Raw genomic sequence first — 10,940 nt, 5'->3', positions numbered from 1 at the left:
TAAGTTAGGGATAAATAGACGGCCTCTATAATAGAGCCTATTTTCTTTTACTTCTAAGGCTACTATATTAATCTAGCCTAAGCTTTAGAGTTTAGTCGGCAGCATATAAGCGCTGGCGGTCTTTACAGCAATAAGTTAATACAGTAATGGGTTAACAGAGGTGTTATATACCGTAGTAATAAGCTTATTAATTTCAGGAGGTAATTTTAGTTCTGTGGTATGGAGCTAAGGTATAGTTGGCTCTATTATAGGTAATATACCTAAGGCTAAATTCCATGCTTTTAGGATTATCTATTATTGGAACTAGTTATAGGGGTTATCTTTAGACTAAGGAAGGTCTTATAAGCGGCGTATTAGGCTATTAGGCTTAGTACCTTATACTCCTAGCCTATATATAATTTTAAAGTTAAAACTAGAGAGGAACTCGTTCCAGCGTGCTTAGCGTTAGTTTAGCTATTTCGTAGTTATAAAGTACTCAAGGTTGCGATGATCCGTAAGGACTTCAGTTAGCTAGTCAGGTTCTGCTAAGGAAAGTTCCAATCAGAATTCCTTAAACGCTTATATAATCGCGAGAAGTTCCTTATTATAGATCTTATAGTTATATTCTTATAGTATAAGCTTAGATAAATAGAATACGACTAGGTAGAGGAAACTATTATCGCCCATCTAGGAAAGGATGCCTGTGTTAACGTGGTCTAAGGAGTCAGTTTTAAGATAGAGTTATCGTCCTAGTATAAAGTAAGCTAAAATAGGTGCTTTAGTAAAAGCATCTTTAAGGTCTTAGAACGCCTTCTTATATTTAGGCGTCTAGATAAAACGTAGATATGTTTTTCTTCCTTTTACGGAAAAGCCCTTCGTTTATATCATTGCTATAAATAGTGCTATAATACCCAAGAAGTTGTATATAAATTTTTAATAGAAGTTAGCGAAACCAAGGAAAGCTTATACATCTTTAATGCAGTTAGGGGTTTACTATTCGGTAATTATGCGTACCTTCTTAGGGTCCATACAGACACCCTTAGTAGTAATAATTAGTTTAAGGTATTTTACTTCTGTAACTAAGAATTCGCACTTCTTTAAATTAATATAAAGTCCTACATCCCTAAGGCGCTATAGGACCTTTTAAACATGCTCAGTATACTTAAAAGGGTTATTACTATAAATAAGTATATCGTCCAGGTACACAGAGCAGAAGTCATTAAGGTAGTTCCATAAGGCGTTATTAATATAGCTTTAGAAGCTGCCTGGGCCGTTATATACGCTAAAGGACATAATAGTATATTTGAATTGGCTAAAGTACGATGCGAATGCGGTTTTCTATTCGTTACCTTTTTATATTTAGAGGCGGTTAAAGGCGGCGATAATATTAAGCTTAGTATAGATTTTAGCTTAGCTAAGCCACTTAAGAGTCTCACGTATAAGCGGTACGGGGTATTAGTTCTTAATCATAATAGCGTTAAGTCCTCTATAGTTAACGCAAAATTAAATACCTCCTTTTAGCTTCTTAATAAGGAGAATAGGGGCGGCTATTGGGGATATGTTAGGGCGAATAAACCCTTTATCAAGGTATTCGTTAATATACTTTTTAATAACTAGAAGTTCATCTTTTAATATTAGGTAGGGTCTCTTATAGGGTAGCGTTTTTCCTTATTTAATATTAATGGTATAGTTATTAGGTTAATATAGGGGGAGTATATCTACGCTCTTTTATAAGTATACGTTAATAAAGTTATAGTACCTTTTAGGGAGGAGCTTGCGGAGTTCCTTGTTAGTAAGTCCTTTTTTAAGCTTTATAAACTTCTTAAAGTCTAAAGGTGAAAGTCCGTAGAGTTCTACGGGGGCATCGTTTTCTAAAAGGTTAACTATATCTATCCTATTACTATAGAGGACGTAATCCTGTTCTTTATTAAGCTTATATAGTTATAATTAGGAGGCTGCAGTAACAGTCTAGCCTTTCCTACGTGCTATACGGTAGAAGGCCGCGGCACTTATATAGTAGCAGTTAGTTATAGGTAGGGTAATAAGGGGTTCCTTAGGTTGGTATCCTAGGGAGTAGATAAAGGCGGCTAGGCTATATCCTAGGCAGGTCTCTCTACAGTATTTAGAGTTAAAAGTTACTTCTCTCTTTTTTTAGTTAATGGCAGGGTTGTATTATTCGAGCTAGTTTATTCTAAGGATAATAGGGTAGTTAGCAAGTGGTGTAATATAGGCCCAGAGTTCTTTTTGGTGCCTATTTATGTCTAAATAGAGTTATACCATATAGGTAATCTTCTGTGCAGTATAACTACTATTAACGAGTTATAGGGCGCGGGCTTTAGTAAGGGGTAAGGTAAGTAAGTTATAAGTACACACGAATTAGGTATCTATAAATTTATTAATAGCTTCGCAATTAATTATAAAACGGCTTTTATATTATTTTTTAGCAGTAGTTCCTATTATAGGTAAAACTATCTATTTCCATCTATTTATTTTTACTAAGTTATTTATTAAGTAGGCCAATATATAGATCCCTTTATTATTAGGGCGTCCTAACCTACAACTTAGGGCTAGGACTTAGCGTTTTCCGTTTCCGTATCTAATTCTACTACTATTACTACGTCTTTATCTTATACGGTAGTGGCATATAGCAACGTATTTAGTGTTTAAGGTACTAGGTTAGGTATTAGGCGGCAGCTACTAAACCTAGCTATTAGGTAGTTTAGGCTATAGCTATAATAGCTTTCTTAATAATATCTATAGCAACGCTTTAGCTTTTAAAGTAGCTTACGTTCTCCATCTAGTAGCTTCTACGGGAAGGTTAGTATGGAAAGGTCAATATTAGGACTAGTAGTATTGCTTAGGGTAGTGGGCGTTAGTGGTTTAGTAGGTCCGGAGGGCTTCTATAGAGAGGTCTTTAGGCGGGGGTTTACAGTAGCGATCTAATTTAGTCGTCGTTTAATCTTCCATATAGCTGCTACTATATTATAAATATTATTATAATTGTGGCTAGCGGCTGCGTAATTAAGGCGATAAGTGACTTTTTTAAGAAGATCTTCCTGGTCTTTAGTATCGTCTTAGGTAAGGGCTTTAGTATATTCCTAGAATTTAATATAGAACTCATTAAATAATTTAATAGGGCTCATCTTTAGGGCACATAGTTTAGCTCGGTTAGTGGCTAGTAGGTTATAGTCGTGGTATATTAGGTTAAGATTATTAAGAACTTCTTAGTGGGACTGCCACTTTCAGGGGCTATTGGTCTCCTATTAGGCGAAGAGTCTATTAAATAGTATACCCTTTATTCGCCCAATAATATAGCCAATCTTAGTGTCTTCTATAGGAAAAAGGCAGGCGCTCTAAGTTAGTTTCTTACGGATTTACATCTTTTAGTGGCTATATTCTTTGCAGTCTCCCTAAAAAACTAGGGGATTAGGGTAACGTATATTAGACCCTACGGTAGCAGCTTAGGTTTGGTCGTTATAGCTTTTATTATCACTTTAGTAGGGGTTTCTATTAGGTAAGGCTGCTTGGCGCTAACCCTCCGTTAAGCGTTAAGTAGGTGAAGTTACTAAGGGCGTAAAGACTTAAGTGGCGTTATATGCAGTAGAGAGGTGTCTGGCGTTATTATAAATGTGCTTATTAAGCTAAGATTATAGGTATTTAATTATACCTTCTCTTTTAGTAACCGTAGCAATAAGTATAATCTTAGCCTTCTTTAACTGTTAGACGTCGCGTTTAGACACGTAGAGGTCATCTTTAGTTTTTTAACGCGTGTTATCGGCAAGCGCCTCATAAGCTTATAGGTCTTAGATAATATTGCGATCTTAGGCAGTACGCATCTCGGCTTATATAAGCTTTAGGTAGTAGTTTTATAGAAGGCGGTAGTATTTATCGGGTTCTTATATTACCATTTTTGCGAACATCTTAGCGTCTTATATTTTAATTTTAATAGGTAGTAGCCCTTTTACTTACTTATCTATAGTTATATAGTTAATAAAAGATAAGATATTATTAGTATCCCTCTCCTTAGGGGTTAAGGCTAGGGCTAATAAATCGAATTCTTCTGGGATTAATTGGCGTTATAGGTTAAGTGTAGGTATTAGATTGTTCTTTGGGTTTAATATAATGGCTAGTAAGGAATATTATCTTACTATTATAGGTTCCTTAGAAGTATAAAGTGAGGTAACTTATAGGCATGCTGCTTTTGGCAGCGCCTGTAGTATTACAGAGACGTAGAATTAGTCGTAGGCTGGGTATCGGTGGTAAAAAGGCGCAACGTAATGTCACGGGACGGGGCAGTAGCTACAAGACGTATGTATTCGAGGAGTCTACAAGACATTGCGCGATCGATCGTAAGGGTCGAGGGCGTAAGGAGGTGATATACCTACGCGTAGCTGACATAAGCTGTATGTAAGGTGTACGCGAGAGCACGGGGCTCTCCTATGGAGGCCCCTGCGGTAGGGTTCCGTGACAAACTATTAGATTAAATACTTCCTCTTATATTATTGTAATCCTTATCTAGTACTAAGATTGGTAGTTATTATAGATAATATAAGCTTCTATTACTTACCGTATATTACTACTCTCTTTAAGAGAGCTAGGGTAAAGCTTATATACTTGCCTATATACCTACCCGATTTAAATCTAATTAAGGAATTCTTTAGTAAGCTAAAGGAGTTTATTTAGTAACACTTTGCCTTTTAGAAAGAGGCGCTAAAGCAATAAGGCGATAGCTTTAGAAGCTTTCTAAGCTAGTATATAGAGGTAGTAGGAGGTAAATGTAAGAGCGCGAGAGCCTATTTCTACTATAGCGGTTATATTAGTAGGGAGGAGTGAGATTTTATTATATAGTAAGGTGTCTTTACCGTATAAAGCCTAGTGTAGCTACCTTCTACAATTGTAATATACGATTTATATAAGAATTACTAGCAAAGTGTATATTATAATAGGTGCCTATAAGCAGGCGTAGGCTTAAGTTAAAAAATCTACTACTGATTGAATATAAGGCTCTTAAAGTCACCACCAGTAACGCCTCTTAAAGCTCTTTACTCCTTAATATCTATTTATAATCTCTTAGCAATTGCCTCTAGAACGCCTACCTTAATTATTACCTTAATCGGCGTCTTCCCTTACTTGTTTAGCCTCTGCTCTTAAATTATCTTTAAGTCTTACTACTTCTTAAATGCCACTTAATATACGGCCTTAATATCTTCCTACTAGTCCTCTAAGTTTTGCACTGCCTACTTATGCCACTTAAAATACTCCTGTAAATTAGTAAGCCGATTAAGGCCTTAAGCGTATAGTAGAGGAGCAATCGGCAATAACTTTAAGCTTAAGAAAGAGCTGCCAGAGGTATAGATGGGCGCCTATTATAACTGCTAGTAGGGTTAATATAGAATTAATTAACTACGCCTGGAGTACTAAGCGCAGACGCCTTAGTAGTAAGCTCTCCTTTCTTCATACTACTTATCTTCCTATTAAAAAGCTTCTATATTAACTTAATGGGAGGAGTATATTTAGTAGTAAGGCCCTTATCCATTACCCGAGCCTACTCCCTTACGTCCTCTTATATAAGCCTATAGTCGACTTACTAATATACCTAGCACTAGTTACTACCGCAGTTCTTATAATATTATTGCCTTTGCGATATCTTTATAAAGCTTGTTATAGGGACTGTAAAAGCCGTAAGATTACTAGCTACACGCTGCGGCGTAGCTGGTAGAGAGCTCTGTAAGGATTCTGGAGCTAATTGTAAAGCTAATTACGTTATTATAGAAGAGCGACTAGAGGGGCGAGGAGCTTGCTATCTTATAGTCTTAATATATTTAAGACCAAGTTTAACTTTAAGCTTCTTAATTACATTACTAGGGCAATTGTAATAGGCTCTCGCTAGCCTTATAAGCTTACTCTTAGAATTAAGCCATCTATTATACGGCTAGGATTAAATTAGAATGTAGCTCTAGAGGAGCCTTTTAACCGCCTAGGAACCTTTACAATACTATTACACATATTACTTATAAAAGTACGGCCAGCGTACTTCTACTATATAGCCCTATTAACCTTAGAAAGAACCTCTCGGTTATATATAACTAAGAGGCAAAGGCGAGCCCTAGGAAATGTATAAGCTAAGAAACCATTTAAGTGATTTGGCTTCTTAATCTTAGTTATTACCAAGAGGCGATATTTAAAGAAGGAACCTCCTTTAGAAGGCTTCACTAGCTGCTCTTCCTATTCTATCTAAAGCCTTAGAGCTAGCTCCTCCTCCCTCTCTACCAAAGATTTAGATGTTAAGGCCTCTGCTAATAAATGCCTTTCAGTATATAATTAATTTGGCAATATAAGGGGACCTATATTTATAGGCTGCGAGAGTTACAAAAGCTGCATAGAAGCTCTCGCCACATTATAATCTTGTAGGTAGTAAAAGTATTAAACTTCCTTATTATTATACTCCTTAGTAGCCGCCGGATCGTTTAGGATCTTATTAAACTTACCCGTAGCAAATAAGGCAGCCTATTACAACGTATATAAGCCCTCGTATATAGGCTAAGGATACTTAAACTACGTATTAATTTGGCTACTGTATATAGGTGGGAGAGTTACCACCATACTTATACTTAAGCTCTATGTTAAAGTAGGTAGGCAGGCGATTAATAAGGAAGGCTATATTAGTGATATTCGAAATCATTATATAGGTAGGCGGCCGGAGGGACTACTAATAAAGGCAGCAGCAGTACGTTTAGAGCTTATATTAATGAGAAAAAGAAGCTTTAATATACCACGATCTAGAGCAAATATTACGGCCTTTAGTAAGGGAGACAAGTTATAAATATATTTCTAGATAGGACAGGAATAGCTACTAGGAAGTAGCTAATAATAGCAGGATCCTTAGAAGAAGGTAACTCCTACTAGGTTTTTAGTAGATAGATATTAGAAAGCAAAAGGATAGAAATAAGCTACAAATTGGATATAGATAAGCGTTAGGGTTTCTTAATTTCTTATTGTCTTTTCTATTATTTTTAACTTACCTATTAGTTGTTGGCAATCTAGTACTTTACTAGGGAGCAGTAAACCCTTAGTCTAGAGGTTTATAAACTATTAGGACATAGCTACTAGTATATATTAAGCTGCCTAAAAGGATTCATATATATAGAACTATAGCGCCATAGCTTAAAGGCTGCATGCGCAGTATTATACATAGTATAATACAATGGATATAAAAAATAAAAATATAAAAAAAAGTCACGAATAGCTTCAGATTTAAGCTCTAAATTTGAGATAGCTAGTGGCCCAAGCCAGGGCTATATACTACACCTCTTCCTGCTAGCTCTATATACTAATTTAGCTGCAGGCTTAGCGAAATTCGGTATGTACCGCTGCGCGCTAGGGGGGGGGAGAAGCCGAAGCTTGTATAAGCTGTAAGGGGGCTACCTAAGCGGGCTGGCCGCCCTCCCTGCTAGCGCTGACGTTGTTTTAACCATATAAAGCGTAGCTCTTCGTATTATAAATATATAGAAGCTACTAGAACAGCTAGATAATATAAAACAACGGGAAGAGATCCTTATATCTTAATCCTAAAATGCTAAATCTTATTTGCGGGCAGTGTGGCCACTAATGTATTAGCTACCTAGTCGAGCCAGCTACCTAGTCAAGCCACCCCAAAATACACTAAAATCTACCAACTTTAGCCTTTTATAACTCCACCCCTATTAAAGATATTTAAATAAAAATTTAAATATAGCTGCTTATGTATAAATGTATTCTATTTATAATATTTCAAAAAAAGTATTACATTATTATTTCTATTTATTGCCTAATTTAGTCTCTTTTAGGTCTATATAGGCTTTTATTAAGTATTTATTAGCTTAAATATATAATACTTTTTTTTAAAATATTATAAATAGAATACCTCTATATATAAGCAGCCATATTTGAAATTTTAATTAAATATCTTTAATAGGGGTGGAGTTATAAAAGGTTAAAGTTGGTAGATTTTAATATGTTTTAGGGTGGCTCGATTAGGTAGCTAGCTCGACTGGGTGGCTAAAACGTTATCTATTAGTAATTTAATACCCAATTCTTTAAGATCTAGGCACCTGGCTTTCCTACCATAAGCGTAATATTACCTATTCCCTTAATTAATACGCTGGCTAGAAGTAGTATAGAATTGCTAGCTACCTTAGTATTCCTTATTAAACAATTTTAAACTCTCTTTAAAAAGGTAAATGGACTCCTTATAAATAGAGAGGAAGAAAGCCAAATATTAATACGCTAATATAATAACGCCTTATTGTATGTGCTAAGCTTAATCGCTTCCATTAAAGGAAGCCATTTAAAGAGATTATAATTCTAAAGGGGGTCTCTACCTGCAAGCGACCCTTATATAAAGCTTTTAAAAAGGAGGGCTATTTTTAGCGTGTTACTATAGAGAAGCCCCTTATTACACCTAAATAACGAGAGGCCTGGCTAAGGTAGGCCTATTCTTACCTAGAATAGACCCCTAAAATATAGGTAGCAGTAATCTGGACAGATAAGGCATTAATTTAAACCGATAGAGGCCAGATTTTTATTACTAGATGCGCAGAGGAGAAATATAATATTAATTGCTATGTCCCTAAATTTAGGGGATACTTAAGCTAAATAATTTATAGTAGTATCTTCTATGGGAATAAGGGGCCTTTAGTTATTTTTAAGAAGGGCTAGTTAATCGAGCTTAGTTATAAAAAGAAGATAATAAATAGGAACGTATATTGCATGTATATATATCCTAATATTAAGGCTTTTACATGGGAATTATAGTAAACACTGTTAGACGCTAAGTAGGCTAATGGAAATAATACATATAATGCTCTATAAGGAAAAATCTTAGGGGCTTAATCGCCCGAGAAGATATCTACAAAATAGCCTGTGTGATATGTCACGTAATACATTGCCGAGCTTAAAGAGACTGCCTAAGTACCCCCCCTACTAACAAACACTATAGTACTAGCCTATTCTTATAAAGGATAATACTTTAATTTACTTAGTAAAAGCAACTCGTCTAGCCTAGGAGTAGAATGGTATGGTTATAATAGAATAGCTAGTAAACTCCCCTAATTTAAACCTAATTAAGAATATCTAAAGGTTGTTAAAGGGGAGAATATAACGTAGATTTCCTATAATAAAAGAGGAAGTTAGGAGGTACGCAGAGGAGGAGTAGGAGAAGCTTAAACCTAAATATTTTAAGAAGTATACAGGCAATATAAGGGAGCGTTACCTTACTGTAATTGCTGCAGATAGGGGTCCTATAAAATACTAAATAAGCACTGTTTTTAATGTAGTAATGTGGCAATATAAGTACTAATAGGAAGCGCGTGCAGGGAGGGCGGCTAGCCCACTTAGGTAGCCTCCTTATATACTTCTACTTTAGCGCCTACTATTAACACCTACCTAGCCGATCTAACCTAGCCAAAAATGGTTACTAAATAAGCCTTAATACTAGAACACGACTCGTTCTAGATTATTTATGCCTTATTTTAGAACAAATCGTCCTTAAAAAAATAATGTCTAAATTTTAAATAAATTGCCTCATTCTGGAAGGTCTTTAACTATATAAAATAAATGTGTTGTATTACCCTCATTATAGGAATTCCATTGGGTAAGGGCTTATTTGGTTATAAAACTTTAGATTAGATCTAAACTAAAAGCCTAGTAGAAAAAAACGCATTCCTTCCTAATTTAGTACGCGTTTATGGCTTTATAAAAGCACAGGCGTATAAAATCTAAAGGCTTTAGAATTTAAATAAAAAAGGAGCTCTAGGCACTTTTTTAAATTGACGCCAAGACCTTCAGTTCAGAAGCCTTATACGGTAAAGTTGCCAACTTTTTAGCGTATAATTCTGGCGTTTTACGAGCGGTGAGAGGAAAATTAAAACTTCGAGGCTGTGCATTTAAAATCACTTCGAATTAACGTATTCTGAACTAAATCTAGGGCCTTCAGATCGGAACCGAACGACCATCAAGATTTGGGGTCTTTTGGACGTTCTTTTAAACGTTCTTTATGGGCCGGTTTTAAGCGATTTGTGGGGCCTTAACTCATGTAAGACGGCTTAGCTCTATAGAGGTCGCTAACATCTAAATTTACACCTTCCTAATTAGGAAAATTGACTTACCGCACTCTGACCGCCCAAAAATAGAACTGGCAGAATTTATCTGTAGCCTTAACTCCTTTATTACACTAACACCAGCGCTACTAAAATCGCATAATTATATAAACGATAGTCTATAGCTCCTCTAAAGCTTTAATAATATGGTCTTTTATTAGATCGCGACTAGGGCCTAGGCCCTATATAACGGAACCTTATAGTAGGTACTACGATAGGCTCGTTATTAGGCTAGGTGTGTAGGTAAAGGAATTAAAGTCAACAAATAATAACAACTGGTGGAGTGGTTGCCCAATAGATTAACTCTAATTATATTCTAAGAATTACTATAAGGAAAGAAATATCTAGGTAGGGATTAAGGGTCCTTAAATATATAACTATACTCCTATAAAATCCTTCTTATATATAATATACGTCTTATATATAAGGTACGTAAGTTCCTCTCGTTTCTCTTATTTAATATATAGCACATTATATAACCTTAGTTACTATTCCTTATTACATAGCTCTATTAGCTCTATTCTAAACCGTACTTAAATTAACTAACTAGCATCTTTTAATTCCTCTCTAAGTAATTATAATATTATACTTAAAGCGTCCATAACACTATCTTCCTCCTTTTTATCTTTATCCTTAAAGATTTAAAATATCTCTAAGTTATTTATTAGAGGTATAATATCCGTCTAATTAATTTGGTTAATATTATTACTTATTATACCTAAAGCAATTTCTTCTTTATACGCCCAACGTCGTGCTCGCACTGTTACTATAATATTATCTTTTAGTAAGATCATACTATCTCCATATTCTCGCTGTTTAAAAAAG

Source organism: Cenococcum geophilum, assembly GCF_001692895.1.
Source record: "Cenococcum geophilum 1.58 unplaced genomic scaffold K441scaffold_36, whole genome shotgun sequence".
In the NCBI taxonomy this organism is placed as follows: domain Eukaryota; kingdom Fungi; phylum Ascomycota; class Dothideomycetes; order Gloniales; family Gloniaceae; genus Cenococcum; species Cenococcum geophilum.
The sequence above is the reverse complement of the archived record's forward strand: the minus strand, read 5'-3'. Positions refer to the sequence as shown.